Source organism: Plecotus auritus (assembly GCF_963455305.1).
Source record: "Plecotus auritus genome assembly, chromosome: 2".
Lineage (NCBI taxonomy): Eukaryota > Metazoa > Chordata > Mammalia > Chiroptera > Vespertilionidae > Plecotus > Plecotus auritus.
The window spans coordinates 227,249,531-227,277,012 of NC_137771.1; the positions used below are offsets into that span (position 1 = coordinate 227,249,531).

General features: G+C 60.3%; 1 protein-coding gene across 3 annotated transcripts in view; it reads left to right on the forward strand.

Moving 5' to 3' along the window:
- Positions 1 to 27,482, forward strand: part of RUNX1 (RUNX family transcription factor 1) — a gene marked incomplete at both ends in the record, with an annotated part of 196,104 nt that overhangs the window by 159,023 nt on the left and 9,599 nt on the right. The window lies entirely within an intron of this gene.

Genomic DNA, 27,482 nt, shown 5'->3' on the forward strand with positions numbered 1-27,482 from the left:
TGCCACGTGAAATAGCGCACCGAGCTCGCTGCCGCTGCGGGACCACGGACGTCAGCGAGCGTTTGCCCTGCGATGCCGCTTCCCGTTTCCCAGCGCCGCCGGCTCAGGCCGAGCTGCAGACCCGACGGTCCAGGGAGAGCCCTTCCCAACGTGCAGGCTCGTCCGACTGTAAGGGAACGAGGCCGTGCGTGTGCAGGGAGGGGCGGCGGCCAGCCGGGAACGGCAGCTCCTTGTCCCGACAGCAGAGCCACTTCCCGGGCGTCTCCTCTGTGTCAGTCACGCGGTGGGATGTGGGGGTGACCTGAGATCGGCAGGGTTTTCGGGGTGATGCTCTTTCTTTCGGGGTTAGCGCGGGCACGCTCAGGAGGCACGCGCGCCGTTGTGCACAGAGCCGGGTGGGGGTGGGCGTGCCACTGGCTCTCACACTTGTGTCTCCGGAAAAGGCTCTTTGCTTTGAGTGTACAATTCCCCAAGACGTTTCCCGGAAGTGACTGTGCTCAGGGCTGCTTGGTGGCCTGTCTGTCCAGCAGCCCTTTGTGGACAGACGGAAACCGCAAGCATGACCGTGCAGGGCCGCCTCTCGGCCACAGGCTCAGGCGTGTTTCGGAAGCGGCCCCCTGGTGCCGCTGCGTTCCCAGTGCTCGCTGGTGGATACCCATCCAAAATGCGCGTCTCGATTTTTCTCAATGCCGGGGCACACGTGTGCGTGGTGCATGAGGTCGGAGGGCTCGTTCCGCGTGAGAGGATGGGCTCATGTGAAATGATGCTTTCCTTCTAAGTAGAGTGAACTTCTCGAGGCCACCCTGCGTCTGGCATTTAGGGCCACTTAAATCAGTCCCTGTCACCTTCGGGTGCCCTGTGTCACCTCCGTCTTCCTGTTCTCTCGTGGTATCACTGGCCGCACTTACCACGAGGCTGATGGACGGGGCTGGCTTTCTCCGCTGACACTGCAGGCGTTGTAAAGGCGACGGGAATTCAGCCACGGGTCGAGCAGAGACGGTTCCCGTGAAGCCCGCGGTGTTGACCGGGTTGTGGTGAGGAGCGATCCTGTCTGACTTTCTTCCCCACCAGACAGGCCCTTCGACCGGAAAGGAAAGGGGCCGGGGGTGAGACGGGTGGATCCCTGCCCTGGGCATCAGCATGTGCCAGCAGCAGCCCTGCAGGTGGGCCTTCCCCGGCTCCCGGGTCCTAACCCGTTCTCGTTCCTTTGGAAAACGTTCTCACGTCAGCGACGTCTGAGCGCTAATACGCGCTGCTGGCGTCCCCATGGGCGCGGCCGCTCCTCTGCAGGTGGAAGTAGATCGCTCAGGCGCTTTCTTTCCGATGGATGCTGGGACACCCAGGCTGCGGCAACGTCTAAACCAGGCGTCCTCAAACTGCGGCCCGCGGGCCACGTGCGGCCCGCCGAGGACATGGATCCGGCCCGCCGGGGGCCGCTGCCTGTCCTGCTTAGCAACTGACGCGTCCCGGGCCCGCAGTGCGCATAGGAATTTGTTCATAGTTTTTAAAAAAAACTATAGTCCGGCCCTCCAACGGTCTGAGGGACAGTGAACTGGCCCCCCGTTTAAAAAGTTTGAGGACCCCTGGTCTAAACAATAAGAACCGGGACAGTTCCCTGAGACGCCTTTCCTTCCTGTCTTGTTTTTCTAGAATAAAATGGCTTTTCGCCCCATCGCGTTGGGAATAGACCCTTGGGGCTTCCCCCGAGTCAGAAAGTTAACAGGGTCATCACCGTAAAGTCTCTCTTGCCAGCCCTCGTTCTGTTCCAGCAGGTCAGGAAGCGTTCTTTTCCCGGCTTAGCTCTCGAGCGTCTGTACTGTTTCAGAAGATGCTTTACATGAAAATCAGCCTGGGTTGTGGCTCTCCCTGACCTGGCCGCCGTGGGCGGGGCAGCTGGCGTGTGGTGGTGACTGTCCACGTGTACGTGTTTCTAGCATGCAGACATGTCAGCCGCGGGGGGGCGCAGAGAGGTCACGGGTTGACGAGAGGCTGGGGACCGCGGCACTGCAGGGACTTTGCCGGGAGGGGCACGCCTGTCCCGTGGACTCTGTCGGTAGGAAGTCTCAGAGACACAATGACGCTGAGATTCATCTAGCAGCCGTGGGCAAACTACAGCCCGCGGGCCGGATCCGGCCCGTTCGGCTGTTCTATCCGGCCCGCGGAGCCAAAAGAGCGGAGGGTTCTCTTGCTCTCCCCTCCGCTCCTTTACTTTGAATTTATATTAGTTCACACAAACACTCTATCCATGCTTTTGTTCCGGCCCTCCGGTCCAGTTTAAGAGCCCATTGTGGCCCTCGAGTCAAAAAGTTTGCCCACCCCTGATCTAGAGTCAGATGTGCCTGAGAATCATGCAGAATAGACTCCTCGAGCCATCGGAAGCAGGTGCAGGAGGAGGGGCAGGCTGCCATGCCACCCAACCCCGGTGCGTGCCTTGAGGTTGGGTATAAAAGGGCTGAGGTTAAGTTCGGCTTCCTTAGTTACCGGGTCTGACATTGAACTCTCAGAAAGCCCCGCTGTCACGGCGACGCGTTCACGCGAGTCAGGACGTTGCCGTGAGTTTCAGAACGCGTGTGCTGCCGTGGGAAGGAGAGAGGACACGCTGCGATAGGGCCGGCCCTAGGAAGCTAAGGCACCGATGTGGGGCGCACACAGCCCCTCGCCCCCCGGGGTGGCTCCAGGCAGCCGGAAGCTGGTGACTAAGAATTTGTCTCCTAATCTCCCGCTCTCGGGGATCCACCCTGTGGCTGCGTAACCTCCTCCTTTCGGGAAACGGGGATGGAGACAGACCTGCAGGGGCAGACGACGGTCAAAGCCACAGAAACGAAGAGGCGGGTGAATGTTCTCGTGTGTTGCCCTGAGCACCACAGTGCGGGGCCTGGCTCTTTCATTGGGCCCGCTGGGATGTGTCCCCGGATCGGGGCTTTCTGTCCATCACGCCATCCTCGCCACAGGCCGGCGGTACGGTCGGTAGGCAGGCCATCGGAACTTGAGGTTGACCATTGCCCAATGCCTCCGGGACCGGCGGTGACACACAGCCTCACGCCCAGACCTTCCTGGCCACAGGCCGGTCCCAACGGGCTGGCGGGGCCCCCTGGGCTCACCCTTCAGGATCCAGGACAGATTAGACGCAGGGCCAGCCCGTGTCCAGGCGCGTCCCGTGGACAGCGGGCCGGGGTGAGGGGCCGGCGGCTCGTCTGTCTCAGGTCCTGCAGGGACTGTGTTCTGTGATCATTAGATGCTCATGACACTCACGTAGCTTCAGGGCCAGACTCTGCGCGGACGCTGCAATGAACGTGTCCTCTGGGGCCCTGAGCGTTCGGTTCCAAAGGCGGCGAGGAAAGCGGACGGAGCTCACCGCAGGCGCAGAGGAAGGAGGGGAGGGCGAGGCACAGGCTGTGTGTGCACCGTGTCGGGGCCCCGCCCGCCTCCCACGTGGACGGCCGCCCTCGGGGGCCATCGGACCAGAGCCTCCTTCACCCCCCCACCCCCCCCACCCCGCCATGGCTCCTCCTGGGGCGTGGTGCCTCGCTCTGGGAGTCCCAGTGGCGGGCACCCTCCTTCCCGTCGTTGCGGGTACTCAGTCTCCCAGTGACTTCTGTTCGGGCTGTGCTTCCCCCAGGGAGGCACTTGGTGACGCTCTGTGAGGTGGGGCCCACGTTGTGCCTCGGCTGCTCGGGGTGCGCTGTCACCTGTGTCCGCTGGACCCTCTGGAGGGAGTAGGGCTTCCCCCTCCCACGGAGGAGCCATCGAACCCCTTCCAGGCTTGGCGGGGAAACATCAAACTGCATGGCCCCCTTCTCCTCCTCCCCCTCCCCCTCCCCCTACCCCTCCCCCTACCCCTCCTTTCTCTTTCCCCCTCCTCCCCCTTTTCCCCTCCCCCCTCTCCCTCCTCCTTCTTCTCTTCCCCCTCCTCCCCCTTCCCTCTCCTTCTCTACTTCCCCCTCCTCCTCCCCCTCCCCCTCCCCCTGCTCCCCTTCCCCCTTCCCCTCCCCTTCTCCTCCTCCCCCTCCCCCTCCCCCTCTCCCTCCCCCTCCCCTTCCCCTTCCCCTCCCCCTCTCCCTCCCCCTCCCCCTCCCCCTCCTTTCTCTTTCCCCCTCCTCCCCCTATCCCCCTCCTCCCCCTATCCCCCTCCTCCTCCCCTACCCCTCCTCCCCCTACCCCTCCTCCTTCTCTTCCCCCTCCTCCCCCTTCCCTCTCCTTCTCTACTTCCCCCTCCTCCTCCTCTTCCCCCTCCTCCTCCTCTTCCCCCTCCTCCCCCTTCCCTCTCCTCCTCCCCCTCCCCCTCCTTTCTCTTTCCCCCTCCTCCTCCTCTTCCCCCTCCTCCCCCTATCCCCCTCCTCCTCCCCTCCCCCTCCTCCCCCTACCCCTCCTCCTTCTCATACCCCTCTTCCCCCATCTTCCCTCCTCCTCCTCCCCCTTCTCCTCCCCCTCCCCCTCCTCTTCCCCCTCCCCCTTTCCCCTTCCTCCTCTCTCTCCCCCTTTCCCTCCTCTTCCTCCTTCTCAATCTCTCTCCCCTCTGTCTCTCCCCCTCGCTCCCTTCCCCTTTCTCTCACCCTCCCCCCTCCCTCCTAGCAATTCTACAAGTTCAAAAGCAGACCGGGGTGGGGGCTGCTGGCTGCCGTGGAGGCTGTAACCCAGCACATGACTCTCACACATAAATCTATGGATGGCCATTTAACAGTGACCCAGAGCCAAGTCCTCCGAGTGCCAGGAATGAACTCTGAGACGCGCCGTCAACAGGAAAAGTGGACGATGTAAAAGATAGCCCTTCCCTGGGGGTGGCAAGTTCAAGGGCCTTTCAAGGTCAGCATCAAATCGTACCCTAAAAGCAAGCCTGAGCCAGGTGTGTCCCCATGAATAAATAAGGGTACATAAATGCGTGTAAGAAGGAGGGAGGGGGGCAGAGGGAGGAAGGGAAGGAGAAGCAGAGGAAGGGATGTGGAGTGGGGGGTAGGCCCCCCAATCCGCAGCTGGGTCCTGCCCCGCCCCCCCCCCCCAGCAGGCGGGGATGGTGCCACTGAGAGACTAGACGCTCGTGGGCCGGGCCTGAGGCCCCGGTGCTGTGTTCTATGCTCATGGCTGGTGCCTCTGCACTGCGCGTGTAGGGACCGTGGAAAGCTCCTGTGAATGAATTGCATTGTTGACATTCAGCAAAGGGGCGGGGGGGGGGTTGGGGGGGGGGGGACTAGGACTTTGTTTTCTCCCGTATCAAAGCCTCAGGGCCTGGCTTCCCACCCGCCGCCTGTGGCCCCTGGCCACACTGGTGGTCACGCCCCCACTCGGGATGGCGGCCGCCCTCGCCCTCACTCTGTGTGTGGACACGCGTCCTTACCAGCACGCAGGCCTCCCGCCAGGTGCCGTGATGCGTTTCCAAGCGCCTCACAGCTCTGTCCTTCACACACGGCCCCTCGTGGAGCGCCGCCCGCCCGCTGCCCGCGCCCCGGGGCCATGCAGCGCACATGGGGGGCTGCGCTTCCTCATGTGCAAGGGGATCCGACCACACTCTCCCCGGCGTGTGATTGATGCCATGGACCTCCTGTCTGATGACAAGAAAGGAGGACTCAGTTCGGGGCGGGATCTCCATGATAAACTATGTGGCGGTCCTCAAACTTTTTAAACAGGGGCCAGTTCACTGTCCCTCAGACCGTGGGAGGGCCGGACTATAGTTTAAAAAAAAAACTATGAACTAATTCCTATGCGCACTGCGGGCCCGGGACGCGTGGGCTGCTAAGCAGGACAGGCAGCGGCCCCCGGCGGGCCGGATCCATGTCCTCGGCGGGCCGCCTGTGGCCCGCGGGCCATAGTTTGAGGACCCCTGAATCCCTTCTGAGGGTTTGATACCTTCTGAACTCCTCCTACTCTTGTGATCCATAGGCCAGGGCCATGTGCACACACGCATGCACATGCACATACACATGTGTGCACATGCATGCACATACACACATGCGCATGTTTTGTTCACATGAGTGGCTTAACAAAGCTGTCGTTGGAGCACTTACTCGATATTGATGGTTAAGCAAGAGGGGGGTTACGCTGAGAGCCAAGGGCCTTAAAGAAAGAGTAGAGCAGAGAATGAGCTGAGCGTGAGGGCCAACGTCCGACGGCCGGCCTTGCTCCAACACCGCCTCCGCCACCCACGGCGACGGGAAGTTTGCAAGGGACGTAACCTCTTACAGCCTCAGTTTCCTCCTCTGCGATGTGGGAGGCACTGCATGTGGCGGTCTGGGCCCAGCGGGAAGCGGGAAGCATGTGTCCAGCCCGTGACCTGTATCGGCCGGGCCAAGTGTCACTTCCTGTGGCTGCCGTAGCCAATGGCCACAAACCTGGTGGCTGAGAAGCACAGAAAGGCATTCTCCCGCCTCCCGGGGGCCAGCGGCCCAAAGGCCAGGTGTCCGCGGGGCCGTGGCCCCAGGAGGCCCTGGGGCGGGGCCTTCCCGCCTCTTCCCACCTCGGGTGGCCCCAGCGCTTCTCGGGCTGTGACCACATCTCTGATCTCTGCCTGCATCTCCCCGGGGCCCTAGTCTCTGTGTCACCTCCTCCTTTCCTCCGACAAGGACACTTGTCACTGAGCGTAGGCCCCACCCAGACAGGCCAGGGTGATGTCACCAGCTCCTCCGCTCGGTGACATCTAGAAAGACTCTTTTCTCCAAATAAGGGCATGCTCGCAGTTCCGTGAGTCACACAGAAACGGGTCGTCGGGGCCTCCCTCCTACCCACGCCCCCGACGCAGAAAAAGCGAGGTGCCGACCCAGCTTGCCCTGCCGCTCCCCCAGCAGACACTCCAGGAGGTAGACGCGCCCGATGAGCCAGGCCGGCCGCCGGCCACTGGCTGGGACTCGGCACCGTGGCCTTTATTCCCAGCGGGAGGCCGTGTGCGTTCTCGCTCCGTGGTGAGGTCGGTGTCTCGTACCTTCCAGAGCAGACGCGCCCCGGGCCCAGCGGGGCTGGAGAAAGGCGAGGGTCAGGGAGCAGCGCGGCCCAGGACCCCGAGGCCTGGGTGCCCCTGCCCTGCCCCCGAGAGCTCAGGAGGTGATGGGTGGCAGTCAGCATGGGGCCGGGGGCACAGCCCACAGCCATGGGGAGGCTCGGGAATGTGCCTCCCGCAACTGAGCACGTCGCTGTGGTTTCAAACACGCTGCCCCCCCTTTTTAGTGGCTTTAATTGTTTTTCTTAGCCCTCACCTGAGCACTTGCCCAAGCTCTAACTTTTACCACAATTCTAACCCTAAGAATAACCTTCACCTTCACCCTAACCATAGCATTGCCTCCGGGTTTACCTTTAACTGTATACCTCACCCTAATCATAGCCACAGGCTTAATCCAAGTCGTACACCCCACATTGCCCCAACTTTGTACTGTACCCCAACCATAAAACTAAAACTCGAACCACCCATCACCCTAGCCAGACGCTAACCCTAACGCTAGCCCTAGGCACAGGCTTAGAGTGGCTCTACCCGCACCTTCATACGTAACCCTGGCCACCGTGCCGGGCTGAATCCTAGTGTCAGCCCACACCCTAACCCTTGCCTCGGCTCTAAATTTATCCCAACCCAAACTAAAATCCTAACCCCAAACCTCCCTGTAACCCTAAACACAGCCTTAGCTCCGGCTTTAAAACGTCCCTTAACCCTAACCCTAACCATAGCCCAGGCTCCATCCTAGCCTTAACGGTGCCCTAGCCTTCACCAGCTTTGCACCGCACTCCAACCCCAACCCCAGTCCTAACCCCAACCCCAAGCCGAAGGAAAACCCTTAGTGGCTTCATTGCAAGGCATTGTGGGCCAGGCACCCCCTCCGAAGGGCTGGTGGTCACGTTGCATAGCTCCTGAGCCCCAACTCGCCAATCCCTGCCAGGCAGCCTTTCCCGTCCGGATATTTAAGAACAGAAGTGGAGGCTGAAGGCGGGAGGCAGACCAACGTTTACCGGAAGTTTGTACCCAGAGCACAGGCCCTGGTTCCAGAGCGGCCCGCGCCTCCTGGGGAGGGCGCTCTCACCCCGTGCGGGGTTTGCCCATCGGCATGTGTGTCCCGACACGAGGAACAGGGTGCAGGCCGCTGGCTCGGCTGGGGCAGGCGCTGCTCCACTCCGTCCCACACGCAGATACTGGAGCTGGAACTGCTTCTGCTTTTCCTCTCTGGCCCTCAGAGCCTCACTTCCTGGGGGGGAGTGGGGGGGGGGAGCGGGGGGGCAGAGACGGGGCGCCAGCCCCCTGTCAGGAGCCACCTGGGTGTGCATTTGTGTTGTGTCTTTCCGTTTCAGTCTCAGCGCCTCAGCCCCACACAGCTTTCTCCTGATTGAACAATTGCCCTCCCAGTGGCAGAACAGCCCAATTGTGGTGGAGATTAAAGAGACGGATTGCAAAACGCCTGTAAATAAAATCTTCCCTGGCAAACCCGCTCTTTCCATACGCTTTCTTCCATAATCTCTTTCTGGCAGAACATTGTATGTTCTGCTACCGGAGATCCAGTTACCAACCACAGTAAATAAAACAAAATAATAAATTTAAGAAAAAAAATAGTATAGAACTCTCCCCAAAGACAAACACTGGCCAGCCTGCGTGTTTGGGTTTCTGTGTGAGTCCCGGGATGGGCAGGAGAAAGGGAGTGTGGCGTTCCTGTCCAGGTGCTGTTATATTTTAAGCTCTGGAAAGTGTTCAGGCAGAGTTCACCAGTTCAGGCCCTCCTAAGTGACATGGACTATAACATTGATGTGTAAAAGAAATAAGCATTTTCAAGAGAAAACAGAGTCCCTGGCTGAGCCATGAGCAGGAGAAGTTGTGCCGAACTGAGTGGTTCCCTCCAGACACGGCTCAGGGGCAGCCGTCCCGGGCACCTCACACCCCCTCAGGGTCATGTTTAGATTAGAACCTTCCAAGTACAGTTTCAAGATTTTATTTTTTTTTTAATATTTTTTTATTGAATTCAGAGAGGCAGGGAGAGGGAGAGAGAGAGAGACACATCAATGATGAGCAAGAATCATTGATCCGCCGCCTCCTACACGCCCCCTACTGGGGATCGCGCCTGCAACCTGGGCATGTGCCCCGACCAGGAGTCAAACCGTGACCTCCTGGTTCCTAGGTCAATGCTCAACCGCTGAGCCACGCCGCTGGGCTGCACAGGTTTTAAAAGGAGCAGGAAATAGTCCAACCTGCGGTTGCACTCGGAGTTGCAGAGCGCGCGAGGGAAGCAAGCGTAGTGGTTTCATTAAGTCCCTGGGGCCGCGGCCACTCACGCTCCATTAGTGCCTCTCTGCACACGTATCCGATGGCGCATTATAGAATGATGACACTATCGGAAAATCTGTGAAAGTCAGCGCACGCTCCCGGGCTCGGCTGGGCATGTCCGCTAAGTGGTTTTGGGGCTCGCTCCCCCCGGGCCTGTGCACCCTCTTCTGTGCCTGTAAATCGCCCGCTGGGTGAGCAGTTGCAGGGCCCGCGTCTAGGCCGGCTTCCGCGGTCTCCCAGGCGGGCTGCATCGGGAGGATGGACGACCAGAAGGCTCTGAAACGCGCAGTGACTCCCGCCGTTGTGATCCTGGAGCGTGTGTTTGGGGGGGCGCCACTCCTGGGGTTGTTTTGGGGAGCGGCTATGGCGGCGAGATCGGCAACAAGTCATTGCCTGGCTCCACGTTCCCAAAGGCAGCGACAACGTGACGACAGCTCACATTTGTAGAGGGACCTGCTCTGGGTGCGTGTAATCCCCGCCACCAGCCGCCCCAAGGTGCATGACGGGGTCCGGGGGGTCCCAGGCCCTGGGCGGCCACGTGGCCTGGCTCGGCTCCGTCTGGGGAGCCCAGAGCCCCGGGCCCCACCTGCCATGGGCTTTGCTTGGGCAGGGAGCTCTGAAACTCTCAGTGTGCGGTCCTGGGGAGGGCGTGGCAGTCCCGGGGGTGACCGGTCCCGTCCAGCATCCTCAGGGGACCCGTAGGGATGCCCCAGAGCCACCACCCTGCCGCCCGGATTAAAAGGCTCGTTTGGGGGGACTATTTCAGCCGCACGCTCGGCTTTTCTGAGCCGTCATCTGGTGGCGAGTGAGAGAAACCGTTGCCCAGACGTGGGTCTGTTTAATTTAATACGATTTCCCACAAATTATAAAGCACGGCTCTAAAACTGAATCTGTGCAAAATCACAGCAGGCCGATCCCGGTGGAAGGCAGCGGAAATCTTGTTAGGCTTACTCCGCACCCTTCCCGAGCTCCTCATGTGATTCTTTCGCGCCTGTGGGGGTGGGGGCGGGAGGGATGCCTTAGCGCAGTGGTCGGCAAACTCATTCGTCCACAGAGCCAAATATCAACAGGACAACGATTGAAATTTCTTTGGCGAGCCAAATTTTTTAAACTTAAACTATATAGGTAGGTACATTGTTATTAACTTAATTAGGGTACTCCTAAGCTGGCCTTTGCTAAAAACTCAAGGGGTCAAAGAGCCCCATGTGGCTCGCGAGCCGCAGTTTGCCGACCACTGCCTTAGCGGGTCTTTACCGGACGGACGTCTCCTCCTCCCTGAGCTTCCTCCCTGGTCGGCACCCGCTTCCTCGGAGGGAGGCACGGGGCCTGGAGGTGTCGCGGCTCCTCTGTCCCCCGTCTGTCAGTCACGGGAGGGTGGGGGAGGGCTGTTCCTCCCACTGAACACGAGGAGGGGCTCAGGGAACCCGGCGGCCCCAGGACCGTCTGGGCAGGGCTGAGTCTGCATCCATAGCTGATGCCGAACTCACATGCGGGATGTGGAATGGGCTGGGATCCACACCGGGCTGGACGCATGGCCTCGCGGGGTCTCATGCGTTCTCTGCGGCGTGTCCCCCCCTGCCGAAGGGGCGTGGGGATAACCGCACCTCTCACGGGAGAGCCGTGAGGACCGAGGGGTTCATGGGCAGAAGCCGGGTGCCTGGCGCAGGGTGCCCCCTGCGCGTATTACTCGCACCGCCTCACGGCTCCTGACCAGGAGAGCGGTGTGCTCCCGCCGGGTGTTCGGATCGGGGGCGATGCACTTTCCCCACTAAACCATCGGTCGGCGTCATTCCTTGTCGTGTTACCGCCCCTGTTGTGCCCTTTGCGGGGGCATTGGTGGGTCCCCAGGGGGTGCCCATCTGTGCTGTCCTGTGGGCTCAGGTGCTCTGAGCTGATCACCCTCAAGGCCTCCCTCCCCAGGAGCGATGCCAGCGCCGGGTGTGTGTGTGGCGGGGGCGGGGGGGGGGTGGGCGGACAGGGCGTTCGTGTCCCCAGTCAGCTCTACAGGAGCTCCCAGGGCCAGTGCGGCACAAGGTCAAGGTCAAATGGGAACGGGACACTGGTGAACTGGAAAGGGACCTTCAGTGTCTTTGCTCAAAGCCTTCCATTTATTCATGAGACACGGACGACCCGTGGGAGGCAGACCTGCAGGCCAGGTCCCGGGACTCCTGGCCCCGGCTCCGCCCTTGGCCAGGCCCTCCTGCCTCCGCCTCGGAGGTGGCCCCGGCGTGGTCTCTGCCACCCGAGGGAACCCTCCCGGGGACCTTCAGTGGCGCCCTGGAAGCACGCGGCCCCCGGAGGAGATGAGATGGTTGGCTCTGTGTCATGGCTTCTCGTGTCTCCAGTTGAAACGTTTGGTTCCATACCCACGGAGGGGGGTTTGTTTCAAAGGGCAGGAGTAGAACCCCCCCAAATGCACCCCATCCTCTCAGTCCCACCAGGCGCCCCAGCCCTGCCCCCTGGAGGGAGCAGACAGCCGCAGCGGGGCTGAGGGACACTCCCGCCATGGGCCCATGTGGGCAGCTGTCAGAGACGAACGCTGGCCTGGTCCCTGACTTGCACAAATCGGACACATTCTGAGAATGTCATGGTCAGCATCTCTGGCTTTTTAAAAAAAATATGTTTTATTGATTTCAGAGAGGAAGGGAGAGGGAGAGAGAGAGAGAAACATCAGTGATGAGAGAGAATCATGGATTGGCTGCCTCCTGCACGCCCCCCACTGGGGATGGAGCCCACAGCCCTGGTATATGCCCTGACCGGGAATCAAACCGTGACCTCCTGGTTCCGAGGTTAATGCTCACCGCTGAGCCCCGCCCGGCTTCTCTGGCATTTTTAAAGAACCATCCCCAGAAGGATCTCTTTGAACCGGCTCTCACCTTCCTGTGGGATTTTAAGGTCACGCCTCCCTGTGCCGATTCCGCCCGTGAGCCAGGTGGGCCGTGAGAGCCTGCTACGCGTGGGCTGGGGGCAACAGGTGCCAGTATGCGGGCAGGCCGGGCGGGGGCAGGCTGGCGGGGGCGGGGGCTGGTGCTGAATGACAGGCAGGCTGGGGGGATGGGGGACAGGACCTGGGGCTGAGTGACTGGCGCCTTGTTCAGGACGCTGCTGCCAACGTCACCCCTTTACTCCTGAACAGCTGCCCGCTCAGAGCCAGGGCACCAGGCCACCGACAGGCGTCCCGGGTGCCACGCTCTGTGCAGGATGCAGGTCAGGGTCCTGAGCGGCAGGGCCGGAGCCACCCCAGACAGTCCCCGGGCCCCCCGCCCCCCCGAGCAGACACCCAGGCCCTCCTGTCTGAGGCCGGCCCCGCGGGCGGCTCAGGGTCTCCTCTCCAGGTGGAACGAAGGTCAGAGTTCATCAGGAGAACTGGGGACAGACCAGCGTGTGGCCCTATCGTCCCCATCGGTGCCTCCCGCCCGTGCGGCTCGGACATGCCCCGGCCGCGGCCCCGTCTTGCCTCGGCGGCCTGAGAACCGCGGGCTCCGGGCGCAGATAAGAGGAAGCCAGAGCGGGAGGCTGCGCTTGGCCTTTTCTTGCTCGAAGACACAGACCCACTCAGACGCGGAGAATGCGCGTGTCGCAAGCTCTCCCCCGAGGGCGGCCATTTCCCCTGAGTCAGGCTTTGAACTTCTGACCACGGCGATGAGTCATAGAAAGCCAGGCCAGCGGATGGCCGGCCCCCTCAGCCCAGAGGGGTTCCGTGGCTGGCCGGGGGTCACCCCGCCTGCTCATCAGCTCCCCGCGCCCGGCCTGTCCTCCCCGAGGGACAGGCTCCCCGTCCCTGGCCCTGAACCTCCCCAGCCGTCCCTTCCAAACAGCACCTCTGGGCGAGGGGGGCGGGGCGGCTGGAACAAGACGGGGCAAACCCCAGCGAGGCTCTGCGAGTGCGCCACCCGTCTTCTCACCGTTTTATTACCCCAAGAAAAGCCTCGAAGAACCCCACCAGGCCGCGTGTGCGTGCAGGCAGGCTGCAGGCGTCCCCCCAGGAGCTGCCGGCGGCTGGGCCATCCCCCCGATTTACGTTGTGTGGGTTCAGCCTTCGGGTGCTGAGACTGGGCGGCTGCAGGGGTCTGACGAGGCGGGAGCATGTTTGCGGCTCCCAGCGCTGGCTCCGGAGCCCAGCTTGGCGGGGACTCAAGTCCAATCTCACACCTGCCCCAGACAATGAGGGCCTTGTTCACACATCTCAGGCGGCGGCTGGGAGGGGCCGGGGAGGAGCCGGGGCGGAGCCGGGAGATGCGGGGAGACTGGGAAACACGGGGTCACGCCTCCCTCGCCCTCACCCTCTCCTTCCCTCTCCTCCCTGCCCCCCTCCCCTTTTGTAAACATTTCCTTGTTTTTGGAAATTAAAAAACAAACAATGCCCACAGTAGCTCTCTTATGAAGGAGAATTTCCTCCTGCCAGCAAGAGCTGGAGTCTGTGCAGTAACCCCCAGCCGCGCTGGGGTTGGAAGGGGGTGTGGTAGGGGTGCCCCCCCACCCCCGGTGCTGAAACCTGAGCTGCCTGCATGGATGGTCTGTTGGCAAAAGCTTTTCTCTTCCTGGTTCTCCTCCACCCTGGCGTGAGCAGGAAGCAGAGGGCACTGTGTCCTCCCTGGTGAAGCAGGGCCCCTCTGCTTGCGCCCCCCCCCCCCCCGCACCCGCTTCAGCCTCCTGGCCCTCGTCAGCCACGCAGGACGGAGCTGAGCTGGCCGCCAGCGCTGAGGCGTCCGGAGCCTTTGCTCCAACGACCTTGACCTGAGGCAGCCCAGACACGACCTCTCTGGGTCCCACTGGGCACCCCTCATGGCTCATGACTTCGGAGCTCAGTGTTCCGTCAGAGGCGCCCCAGTGTCTGCTGCACCCCGGTGTCCCAGGCTCCTGGGGCCCAGGGGTGATTCTCCTCTGAGCTGCTGAGCGGCCTCCCGCCTCCTGGAGCCCCAGCGCCTGCCGCATCCTCCACGGCTCGGCCTCGCTCCGAGAGTGACAGGTTCTCCTGGGAGTCAATGTGGCAGGACCTCCCTCCCACCCCAGGCTCCCGCCGAGGGGGTCAGGGGCACCTTCCCTGCGCTCGGTCAGCGCCGGCTCCTCCCAGCTCTCAGGCCGAGCGCAGCTGCCCTGCCCGCCGCCTCGGGGCTCTGGCTTCCTGCTTCAGTGATGTCCGGTCTGCCCCCCAGAACCCAGCTGGGGCGGGAGCCAGGTGGTCCCCCAAGTGACAGCATGCCCGCCCACAGCCCTTGCCCTGCCATTGTGACAAAGAGGAAAACGGGACATCTCTGTGCTTCTTTATATATATATAAAATTTCCTTATTGATTTCAGAGAGAGAGGGAGAGAGAGAGAGAGAGAGAGAGAGAGAGAAACATCGATGATGAGAGAATCACTGATCGGCTGCCTCCGGCACGCCCCACACTGAGGATGGAGCCCGCAACCCGGCATGTGCCCTTGACCAGGAATCAAACCGTGACCTCCTGGTTCGTAGGTCAACCCTCAACCACTGAGCCACACCAGCCGGGCTCTCTGTGCCTCTTGACCTTATGACCCATTGCCTTCTTCAGCCTGTTGACTAAAGCGGGTGAGCTTCCTTTCCTGTTGCTATTGGCCCGCTCCCCCCCACGCCCGCCCCCCCCCCCCCACAGGCCAAACTCTCCTGTCGCTTCTTTCCTGCCACCTGCCTCGCTCCCAGCCCAGCTGCCCTCCAAGCACCTGGCCCTGGTTCTACACAGTCACCTACAGGTTTGGACCCAAAGTAGGAACTGGTTGTCTAACACCCCTGCAACCCCACACGCACCTCACTGCTCCCCCCGGGCCCCAGGTCCTGCCATGCTCCTGCCATGCCCAGGTGGGCTCCTGTGTTGCCTCTCCTTTAAAAGCTTGCCTAGATCCTTCTTGGTTCCAGAACTTTCCAGATCCATCCCTCCAAGGTCACTCTTTCTGTTGCTAGGCCCCCCACGTGCCCACCCTCATCGCAGCCTCTCTCCCAAACCAACCCCTGGGCCTGGCCTCCGGGCCCAACACTGGACCATTTCCCGACCGCCACCTCGGTGGCTCCTCGCTGCGCCTGACTCCCCTCCCTGTCCCTCTGCGGCCTCGCGGCGTTACTCTCGTCGGCGGGGGGATGCAGGCCCGTGCCATCCCTCTCTGTCTGTGCCACCCGTCTCCACCGGCCCTCCAGTCTCGGCCTGGGCACAGTGACCCAGTGCACCAGGCGAGGAGGCCATCGGCCGCCCTCCTTGTCCATCGGCCCTTTGGGTCTCCGGCTCCTCTTCCCCGGCTCCTCGGAGCCTCTTGTTCCAGTCGAGGGGACGGGACCTGCATGTGTTGTTGAGACTGGTTTGCTGGTTTGTTGGGTTTTTTAAAAAAACAGGCAACAGGACGTCCCTGCTGCCGGGAAGGTGATGTGCTTGCAGAGCGGGCAGCCAGCGCCGACTTCCCCTGCCTTCTGGCGGGTTGTCCACGGGGCAGACCACGGCAGCCTCAGCCAGTGAGCGGCGTGCAGGGGGAGCTGTTACAATGGGCTTTTGTTGGTACTTGCACGTTCTTGTCGGAAGACAGCAGAGACCCTGGGGTGCCGAGGACAGGAGCCGATGTTATCGCCCTGAAGCCTGCCTGGTCCCGAGGCGGGCGAGGTGGGATCCCGGCGGAGACGCACCGGGGCCTGGGGGCCTGGAGCCTTTCGTCAGCAGCCGGTGCCCCAGGGCCCAGGGCCTCCGAGGTCTGCCTGGTAATTGCTTCTCATCCCCACCCCCCACCCCTGCATCCCCCCACCGGCCAGCCCAGCCGGGGCCTCACCTGGGGCCAGAGCGTGGGACCAGGCAGCTGGGGCCTGACCCACCAGGACGCAGGCTCACGCGAGCTCGGCTCCCGCGTGGCTCCCACTGATGAGCAGAGAGGGCAGGGCACTTTCCATAAAAGCGTTTACCGCGAGCAGCTTGGCCGTTTCAGGCCATTAGGCAGAGGGCGGGGCCGGGCGATAGTGTTACCTCCGGCCACTTCCCTGTTTCCGGGAGCCTGACCCCCGCCCCCAGGAGCACCCCCAGAACACCGAGCAGGAGGCGGGAAACAGCCACCTCCCTTCCTCCCCCATCCTGACGGGTGAGGAGTTCTCGGCGACAGACACCGGCGTGCGCTCGAGGCTTGGGGCTGTGCGGGCTGCCTTCAGGGGGACGGAGACGCCATGGGGAGGACGACTCGGGGAGCCCCGCAGGCCCAGGGTTGCGGCCTGTGGGCAGGACCAGGTGCCCGCCCCAGCGTCCGTCCGTCCGTCCGTCCGTCCGTGGGGCACTGGGCTTGGTGGTTGGTGACTGCTGTTCTCCCTTGAAGTTTAGACCGGTCTTTTCATCTTGTCAGCCTGTGGTCACCAGATGGAGGGAGAAATGGCTTCCGTCATCCTGTAAACACGGCGCTTTACCGAGGACCAGGGGGCCTGTCCCCGCCTGCCCTGGGGACAGCGGTCCCCTCGCTGTCCGCCGCCGGCTCCGCCCGAGACGGCTGGCCCGGCGTCTGAGGGGCTCTCTCGCCCTCGTCCAGGGGAGGCTGGGTGAAACCCTAGATGTGTTGACAGCGATTTGCATCATTATCTGGTTACATGTGACTCACGCCCGGGAAGCTCGGGAGGCAAGCGCCGGCCTGCCCCTTCCCAGGTGGCAGAGCCAACGGTCAGCTCAGGAGGGACGTGTCGGGGGTTGCACCTGCGGTTCACCCAGGGCCCGGCGTGCGGGGTGCCAGGCCCTGAGAAAGCCATCGTCCCCAACCCTGGCGCAGGGACGGGGCGCTCCGGGCACCGGGACTGCTGGTGCCCCCCCCCCCCCCGCCCCGAAAGGCCACCAGCCACCCTGGCTCCCAGGGCCCCGCGGCGCCCCCACACCCAGGGCCTGTTTCTCACGTCTGCTGCCCAGCCGGCTGCTGCGCTGACGTCCCTGAAAGCCGCCCCTCGGGGCTGACCTCCGGGTTTGACTGGCGACTGAGGCCGCGTGCTGCCCACCCGGGGGGGGGGGTGGCTCCCCAGGGCACCGCTGACCGTGGGGATCGTGCTCTGCTGTGGGCCATCCCGGGCACAGCACACCCTCCGTGGGCGTCACTGGTCTCTCGCTTCTGCAGGTCCCGCGGGTCCCGTCCTCGTCGGTCAGCCCTCTGGCTGAGCAAGGGTTTCAAGTCATCTGCCACCTCGAACTGTGCTCCTAGTGTACAAAGCAGGGCCTCCCTCATGGCCGGTCCCTGCCACCTGCTGCCCCTAGAAAGCCTCCCTTGACCTTGAAAGCAGCGCGTCTCCGGGGGAGCCTCCTCCGCTGGGCCGTGTCCTCTTTCCGGGTGACCTGTCCACCAAGCGGGGAGGTGGTGTCGGCAACGCCGTTGCTTCTCCTCAGTCAGTAACGAAGCGGTGGGGCTGGGTCATCCGTGGCCTGCTTCCTACCAAGAGTGTGTGTGACTGTGTGAGTGTGTGCATGAGTGAGTGTGGGTGTGAGTGTGTGTGTGATTGTGTGCATGAGTATGTGTGTGTATGTGTTTGTGTGTGTGTGTGTGAGTGTGTGTGTGTGTGGGTATGAGTGTGTGTGAGTGTATGCATGAGTGTGAGTGTGTGTGTGAGTGTGAGTGTGTGAGTGTGAGTGTGTGAATGTGTGTGTGAGTGTGTGTGTGTGCGTGAGTGTGTGAATGTGTGTCTGAGTGTATGTGTGAGTGTGTGTGTGAGAGTGTGTGTGTGAGTGTGTGTGTGTGTGTGTTTGAGTGTGTGTATGTGAGTGTGTGTGTGTGAGTGTGTGTGTGTGAGTGTGTGTGTTTGTGTGTGAGTGTGTTTGAGTGTGTGTGAGTGTGAGTGTGTGAGTGTGAGTGTGTGTGAGTGTGTGTGAGTGTGTGTGGTTCTTCAGTCGATGTCCGTGTCGGGGTTTGAAAGGGTTCCGGCAGGTTTGCCTGTGCCTTTGTGGATCAGAGTCGGGGTGACACTCGCTGTGGGAGTGGGTGCCCCGGGTGAAGCGGCTTTACTAGTTGGGGTGCTTTGTTGGGGCACCAGGATGAGCTTTAAACGCTCGTGTGGCGCTCCTCTTCAAAGCCCCCTTCATGCTTCACATCGGCCCTTGCGGCCTGTGATTCACCCGGGCAGCCCCAGGGGGTCACGCCAAGGTCGGCTCCGGGGTGTGCGATGGCTGCAGACCGAGGTGATGGATGCCTCCTGCGTGGCCCTCACGTTCGGGTGGGAGGTCCAGAGGGACCGGGCAGGGGGGCGTCGGAGGACACAGACACTGGCATCGGCACCCCTGGCTCGCAAGCCAAAGACGTCCGATTTTTCTAGCGAACCCAAAGCCGGCGCAGGGCCCTGCGCGGAGGAGGAACCGGTGGGGCCCCCCCTTCCTCACTCTGTCCTCCAGTGGGAAAGCCAAGTCACTTAGCGATTTTCAAAAAACGAAGAGAGGGAAGAGGGACCCCATCCACGGGTCCCGTGATGAGCCAGACTCAGTTTTCGGGTTTCCTGCTTGGCCCCGCGGTGCGGCCCGGCCCTGGGGCCACAGGGCAGCTGCCTTGTGCCAGGAGGCCGAGGGGCCGAGGGGCCGGGGGGCCGGGGGGCCGGGGGGCCGGCGGCCGGGTCCTCGCCGTGGAGGACGGGACGCCGCACGCCTGGATGGAGAAACCACACTTTCCCGGATGAGGCCCCGGGACACGGTATACCTGGACCTCGCTGGCTAAGGAGGGCTCCCGCCTCCTCGCGGGGAGCTGTCCGCGGGTGGGAAATCCCTGCCGGGCGGCACAGCTCGGCTCTGGGGACGCGGCTCTGTCTCTGAAGCCGCAGAGAAGTCTGGCCCGCCAGGGGCCGGGACTGCGCTAACCGTGAGGGGCTCAGGGTCAGCTCAGCCCCAGGGGCCTCCTTGCAGGTGGGGAAGCTGCGTCTCAGGGCGCCGTGGTCCCTGCCTCTGCGCACAGTGCGTGCGGGGCGGGCGGCCTCAGTCCTAACCTCGCAGACCTCAGGCCTGTCTTCCTGTGCCCTTGCTAGGCCCTTCTGCTCCCCGAGGGGCAACTCTGACTCGGGGTTCCCCAGTCCTCGGGGGCTCGGGGCCCACACCAGCAGAGTGGGGGGCTCCCACATGCTCCCCTGCACGTCCGATGGGACGGTGTCACAGCCTGTTCCCCGTTCCCGGGAGACCCGGTGGCCTTGCGAAAGCGAAGGTGCAGAGTCTACGGGAGACGTGTCTGCGGGGGGTGTGTTTAACCACGTGCAGGGCCGTCATTTGTCTGCAGGAGGACAGAGCAGAGACCACTGGTCCTCTGTCCCCTGGAGCATGTCCCTCCACCCTGCGAACGGCAGGCCGCGTCTCTGCCTCGGGACACCGTGCCCGCAGGGAACCCCTTCTCGCTAGCCGCCGTGGCTTCCCCAGCCTCTCCCCAGCGCCCACTGATCGGAGCGCAGAGTGTGTGTCTGTGCAGATGCGGCTCAGCCGGCCCGGCGGGGGGAGGCCTGTGGCGCGGGCGGCCGTTCCCCTGGGAACCGTCTGGCACAGCTAATGAGCGAGGGCGCTTTGCATTTATGGGCGCCTTTCATCTGGGGCTCTCGGAGCGGCTCGGCAAGCACTAATTAGCGCTCACACCTGTGGGGCAGGTGAGTCCGGTGCTTCCATTTTTAGAGACGAGGAGAGAGAGGCTGGAGAGGACAGGGACTGCGGTGAGCCCCCGGCGGGGGCGGCCCCGATGCTAGCCACCCGCGCACCTGACCGCAAAGCCACGGAGCCTCCCGGGCCCACGCGGAATTCGGGTCCCAGAGGCAGGGAGTGACGCCGTGACCACACCGTTCCTCCTCCGTCCCTGTGGCAGGCGGCGGGCGGCTGTGAGGACAGGTCCCTCACCCCCGGAGGCCTCTGAAGGCAGGCGCCCCGGGCAGGCCTCTGCCCCGGCTTGGCGCTGGATGCCTCCCTGCAGAGTAATTGCCGGAACAATGAATGCACCGGCTGGCTGTGCATGACTAACCCAGCTGTCTGCAGCCAGCGGAGACAAGCGCTTGGCAAATACCAGAGTCTTTCACAACCTCTCCTTTTCCAGGATTCGGAGCTGGTGGGAACTGACTCACGTTACCATGGGACTGCGCTGATAGAGCGCCTGTGCTAACCGGCGTCTGCTACCTGGCGCGCCCCCGCCCCCCACCCTCGGGTGCCTGCACTTTTGCTGCGGGGCCAGAGGGGGGACCAGGGCTTCAGGAAAACAGTGGGGCTTTCAGGGTGGAGAACGACCCGACGCCGGGCCTCAAAGCTGATCTGACACCGTCCTGAGGTGGCAGTGAGGCACGGGCCCCCCCCGCCCCTCGTGTTTGCAGGGAGCTGCCGTTCCTCCCAGGGGTCCCGGCGGGAGACGCCGGCCACCCCTGGGGCTCGCCCTGACACATCGCCCCGGAGACTGACTCACATCCCTGAGGCCTGAGTCACATCCTGCTGTGCGTCCCGAGGCCTCCAAGAGGGCATGACAGCAGCTACCCATGACTGAGGTGGCCCTGGAGGACACCCTGGGAGCGGCCCTGCCCACTCCAAGCTGAGGAGGAGGGTGGGGGAGGGGAGCGGGGAGTTCAGGGCGGCCCTGACGGTTTATATGTTCACCAACCAGGCTTGGCTCCTTCAAAAACAGACACAAAGGCCCCGTGGCAGACATAACTGTCTGGTCTTTGTTTGCCCCGAAAGGCAACCGGAGGTGTTTTAAAGATACCAGCTCAAGAGCCAAAGAGCCCGGCCCGCGTGGCTCAGGGGTTGAGCATCGACCTATGAACCTGGAGGTCACAGTTCAAGTCCCGGTCAGGGCACATGCCCAGGTTGGGCTCGATCCCCAGTGTGGGATGTGCAGGAGGCGGCTGATCAATGACTCTCTCTCATTGATGTTTCTGTCTCTCTCTCTCCCTCTCGCTTCCTCCCTGAAATCAATAATTTAAAAAAAAAAAATGCATATTTAAAAGAAAAAAAGAAAAAGGACCTGCTCACTGTAACAGCCAAGTCCAAGCCACAGACCCCTGGCCCAGGCTGAGGGTGGCGGGTGTCCCGGCTCAGGGGGTGCTGGGGCCCCAGGTTGGGAGAGTGGTCGTTCGCCAATAGAGACGTTCTCCGCAGAATCAGGGTCCCTGGCACCCTCTCCTGTGGCCTGGAGGGGGCTTTAGGACAAAGTAGAGCAGCTGAAGCTTTTCAGACAGCAGCGTTCTGTTTCAGTGGTTTCTGCCCTAATGTGTATTATCTCTTCTCGTCTACTTGCTTTGGGCTTATTTTGCTCTTTTCTTGTCCAGTTTCTTAAGGTAGAAGCTCAGGTTATTGGTTCTGGATCATTCTCCTCGTCTACTGCATGCACCCAGTGCTATCCATTTCCCTCTGAGCGCTGCTTTCCCTGCCTCCCGCAGGCTTTGATGAGTTGGATTTTCGTTTTGTTCCACGTGTGTTTTAACTTCGCTTCGGGCTTCGTCTTTAACTCCTGGGTTACTCAGAAGTGTGTTGGGGACGCATCGGTTACGTGCCTGTTTTCCGGCTGTATTTCTATTGCTGATTTTTCCGTTTCACCCCATGTGGCCTGAGAACACACTGTGTACCGTGTCCATTCCTTCCGGTGTGTTTCGGGGTCCAGGATGGGGTCTGTCGTGGTGAGTGGTCCCCCGTGAGCTTGAGAAGAGGTGCACTCCGCTGCTGTGGGGTGGGACGTTCTGTAAATGTGAGAGCAAGTTGGTAGGTAGGACTGCTGGGGTCCACGCTGCCCGACGTTTCTGCCTGCTTGGCGGCCAGTGACCGAGAGGGGTGTGGGCGCTTCCTCTGTCACCGTGTGAGCTTTTCCACTTCTCCTCGTCGTTCTACACGTTCTCGCCTCCAGATTTTTCACGCTCTGTCGTCAGGTGCGTTATCTTTTAAAGATGATTGTGTCTCCTTAAAGAATTGACCCCTTCATCCTCATGTATTTCCCCTCTTCATCCCCGACATGGTCCCTTCTTCTGAAGGCGGTTTCATGTAACATGAACGTAGCTACGCCGGCTTGCGGGTGGTTAGGGTCAGCGTGGCCTGTCTTCCCCGCCCCTGGACTCTCAGCCCGAGTCTTTACATTTAAACGGGGCTCCCTGTAGACAACACATAGTTGTCTTCCTTTTCGCCCACTCTGACCATCTCTCTTCTTTCATTGGTCACTTAGGCCATTTGTGGTTAAGGTTAAGATTGCTTACACAGCTGAAACCGGTTTGGCTCAGTGGATAGAGCGTCGGCCTGCGGACTCAAGGGTCCCGGGTTCGATTCCGGTCAAGGGCATGTACCTTGGTTGCGGGCACATCCCCAGTGGGGGGTGTGCAGGAGGCAGCTGATCGATGTTTCTCTCTCATCGATGTTTCTAGCTCTCTATCCCTCTCCCTTCCTCTCTGTAAAATATCAATAAAATATATTTAAAAAAAAAGATTGCTTACACAGTCACACTAACTCCCGCCATGCTTGTAGGCTGTTTTCTATTTCTTGCACCTGATTTCCTTCCCCCTCTTTTTGTGCGTTCTCTGGTTTTAACAGCATCTCATGTGATTTCATTTTATCTCCCCTCTTAGCATGTCAGTTATACTTTTTAAATGTTTCAGTGGTCGCCCTGGAGTGGCAAAATACATGTATGACAACTCTTTTTTTAAAAATACATTTTATTGATTTTTTACAGAGAGAAAGGGAGAGGGGTAGAGAGTTAGAAACATCGATGAGAGAGAAACATTGATCAGCTGCCTCCTGCACACCTCCCACTGGGGATGTGCCCGCAACCAAGGTACATGCCCTTGACCGATATCGAACCTGGGACCCTTGAGTCCACAGGCCGACACTCTATCCACTGAGCCACACCGGTCAGGGCGTATGACAACTCTTAAAAGCCACACGACACCGCTTCTTCCTTTCCATGTCTGTTGTTCATTTCACGGAGCCTTCTGTTGTTGTAATTACCCAATACGTTATCACTATTATGTTCCACGGAAAATTATCTTGTGGATCCATTAAGAACAGGAAAATAAGACTTTCTTTTACCTTCGTTTATTCTTCCTTTACATCGATCTGAGTTTCTGACCCCTGTTATATTTCTTCCCCTCAGGAACTTCCTTTAACATGTCTGCTGGATGAATCGTCTTCGTTCTTGTTTGTCAGAGAATGTCTTTATTTCTCCGGGACCTTTGAAGGTTTATTTTGCTGAACAGACAATTCTAGGTTGGTGGCTTAGGTCGGTGGTTTTTGTCTCTCGGCACTTTAAATCCTTTCCGCCTCTCTTTTTGCCTTCCTGGTTTCTGAAGAGAAGTCTGCAGGAACCCTCATCTCGTTACTCTCTCCGTAATGTGCCCCCTTCCCGCTCGCTTCTGGCTTCTTTCAAGCTTCTCTCTTTGTCTTCAAGTTTTCTGCAGCTTCAATACACTAGGCCTACATGTAGATTATTTGGAACTTAGCTTGCTGGATGTTCTGTGAGCTTCCTGGATCTGTGGTTCGGTGTCTGTCATTAATTTCATAAAATTCTCGGCCAATCATACTTCAGATATTTCTTCCATTCTGTTTTCTCTTTCTTTTCCTTCTGCTAGTTCCACTTTGCACGTGTTACACCTTTTGCAATGGTCCCCACGTTCATAGATCTCCTTCCACGCCCCGCTTTATTCTCTTTACCTTTCTGTGGGTAAGTTTCTGGTGACATTATTTTCAAGCTCATTGATTAATTCCCTCAGCATGTCCAGCTACTGATGATCCCACCAAAGGCATTTCTCATTTCTGTCACAGTGTTTTTCATTTCTAGAATGTACCTTTCATCTCTCTTCCTACACGATTCATATTTTCTTGCATGCTGCCATCTTTTTCTATTAGAGCCCTTAACATGTCAATCATAGTTAAACTCCCTGTCTGGTAATGCCAAAGTCTACGTGATATCTGAGTCTGGTTCAGATGCCTGTTTTTTTTCTGGCCTTATGATTCCTGAATGGAAAGCTGGACATGATGTATCGGGTCCATAGGCCTTACGTGTGAGACTTACTGTTCGGGCCACCAGGAGCTGGGCTGTTTGATGTTTGCTGGAGCTGGAGGTGTCAGAAGCTTCAAATTTGTTGTCCTTGGGCTTCCTACTGACTCTTCCTTAAATAGTCTTGTAGCTCTGTGGGCTACAACCCACTGTTATGCTGGGTCCATGAGAACCTGGGGAATTCATGGATGAAAAACCCAGGAAGCATCCCTACGGACTCCCCATGCGCACGCTCACACATACACACACACACACACACACGCACACACACACATGACTACAGCCCCCGGGAGTTTCTCGCTCTCACACCCGACTACACTCAGCCTCCGACGATTTGTCTGAATTACCATTTAGGTGTCCCTCCCGGTTGATGGCCGGCGACCTCTGCCCCCAGGAGGCAGACCTCCGGTGGCTTGGTATTGCCCTGCCTCTCGAGATGCCAGGGTGGCAGCATGCCCTGTGACCTCCGTTCTGACAGGCCCACAAAGAGTCGTGGGTCATCACTTGATTCAGCTTTTTTCTTATTGCGAAGAGGGGACTGATGACTCCCGGCTCTTCACATACCGGGGCTGAGCAAGGAGACAGCAGGACGGTTGACAAGAGCCATTGGGCAGGTGCATTGTTAGCGCTGGAGACTTTGTGACGTTGTTGCATCCCCAGCTAAAGCCCTCTAGTTCCTTCCTGCTGATGCGGGCCGTGGGTACCTCTGAGCTCACCACTAGCCTCACCCCACCTTACCCCTATCTCTCCCTCCCCCCGCCCCGTTTATGACCTCATTTCCAATGGGAGGGAGCAGGGATCATGGCGTGGAGAGGGAGCCCTGTTCTGCCCATTATTCGGTCATCAAAAAGCTGAAAATAACCCGTCACAAAAGGCCTGTGAAGCGGCTGCACCGACACCATGTGCCCAGAAAAAGCAGATGCGGGAGACTCACCCTTAAACTCCCAAGTCCCCTGGTTTTTCATGGGAACGTGGATCCTCGCCTTCTCCATCCTCACCCCGAGCCTCCCGTTTTCCCGGCTCTTCACCGTCATCTCCAGAGTCTCCATCGGTGAACAGTTAGTGCGACCTGAGCCTCGTCCCGGAGTGGGGTGTGGCCTGACGCACACACATCAGCCAAGTCCCTGGGCCTCGGTTCCCTTTCCTCTGCAGTGACACACTCAAGAATTAGACGCTCTGTGCGTTTACTATGCCTCATCTCGCTTATCTCACTGTCACCCCTGGAAGTAGGAGGACTGTGTGTCAGAGAAACAGGTGACCCTCCCAAGGTCATAACTGGTGTATGGTGAAGGCCGGGCTCAATCTGTGGCTTAAACTAGATGCTTTCCTTAATTTGCTCCTCTCGGGAGAAGACCTTGCCCATGCAGTAAATACCGCTGGGGTTCTTATCTCTGATGTGGAAATAGCTGTTTGCAAGTCCGGATGAAGCAGATAATCCGGCCGTTCTCCTGGGTACAGCCTGCAGGTCCCCCACCAGCCACCTCTCCTGGAGGCAGGGACTGTGTCCATTCACTACGGAGTCCCCAGGTCAGCACCCCTAGTGGAGCAAAATGTTTGTTGGCAACATGAAGGAATGAGGAAGTGAATCACTTCATGACCCTAGGAATGAATGAATGAATGAATGAATGAATGAATGAATGAATGAAGCAACTCTCAGCAGGATGGACTAATGCAATAGGAAGCAGCCTTTCCAAGCATCCGACGGTCCTGGCTTTGTCACTAAGATCTGTCTCTGAGCTCCAGTGGGACAGGGACCCTATAGGTCTTGTTTACTAAGCTGTCCCTAGTGAGTGAGCACGTGGCCAGCACAGAGAAAATCTTCAGTGCACTTTGGTCCAGCTGACGGGTGGTCTTCTGCGCGGGGGTCCCTCGGGAACAGGCAGCGCTGCTCTCGGAGAATGACTGACAGAGGCCCTCTCCCTCAGCCTGGGGCTTCTCTCCTGGGAGCCCCGTCTCCCCCTGCCTCCTTCCGCTTCCCAGGGCGCTCACGGTGATGATCACGGCGCCCTGCTCACCACACCTCCACCCGCTCCTCCCCTAACTCTGTGTAACAAGCGGGTTAAGCAGCGGCTGCACGGGTCCCGTGTGGGGGAGAATCCTTGGGCAGTGCTCGGAGGTCACCTCCTGGCACAGGCGAGAGTAAGAAAGTGATGCCCGGCCATGTGGCTCAGTGGTTGAGCGTTGACCTGTGAACCAGGAGGTCACGGTTCCATTCCCAGTCCGGGCACGTGCCCGGGTTGCGGGCTCCATCCCCAGTAGGGGGCGTGCAGGAGGCAGCCGATTAATGATTCTCTGTCATCATGGCTGTTTCTCTCTCTCTCCCTCTCCCTTCCTCTCGGGAGTCGATAAAAATATATTCTTAAAAAATAAAGAATGTGTGAGCAGGTGACCCGGGGTCACCACACAGGCACTTCTCCCGACGCTCACTCAGGGCTCGGGGCGGCCCACAGCACCGACTGCCACGTCTACACCCGCGTTCGTGCGTTGGTGTTGGCCCCGCCCAAGCAGGAAGGGAACCTGAGTTATAAACGCATATTCCCCGTATTCTCGGCCCTTCGTCTTCCGTTCTCATTTTGGCTTTGGCTTTCTGTTAACAATAACGTAGAAGAAGGAAACACCCACATGGGATGTGAGTGGCTTGCCACCACCACCTTCTGGCCCACCCGGGCCGTGAGGCCGAAGCCAGGGCCACAGGGGCGGACACTGATCCCGGGTGGGGTCCCGTGGGTGCTCAGTGCTGTCTCCCCTCCGACGCGGGGGCGCTGCGTTGGGGTGTGCAGGGAGAAGACGTTGACTCTGAAACCCTGTGTTCAGAAAAATCATAGAACGCAGACTTTAATCATCAAGATGGTTTTCCCCAAAGCATAGTGTTCGGAGGCTGGGAAACACGGGGCAGGCTCGCACGGCTTAATTACGAGTTCAGAAGAGCCTCGCACGCCGCTCCCGCTCCAGTAAAACATGACGGAGCACGAACCCCGGCTTAATCCGTGTGCTGACTGCGGCTGCAGACACGGAGGGCGTGCGCTGTCTGCGCCGGCCGGGCCTGCGCCGCAATCCACAGCCTGGGGCTGAGTGACGCTTACAAAACGCCTTTGTTCGCTTCCTGAGCGATCCAGAGAGCCGAGTGCCGCCGGTTCGCTGGGCGGGTGTGCGTGGCGAGGACACGGGCGAGGACACGGGCCCATCTCACAGGAGAGCGGAGGGCGCCTTTCCCCCCTTGGAGCAGAATGCTTGCAATGCCGCGGGAACCTGGAGCAGCCGGTGGCGTTCCGTGGGTGGAAACGCTGTGAGCTGCGAGATGGTCCGACATTTCTCACTCTGGTGTCCCGGGTG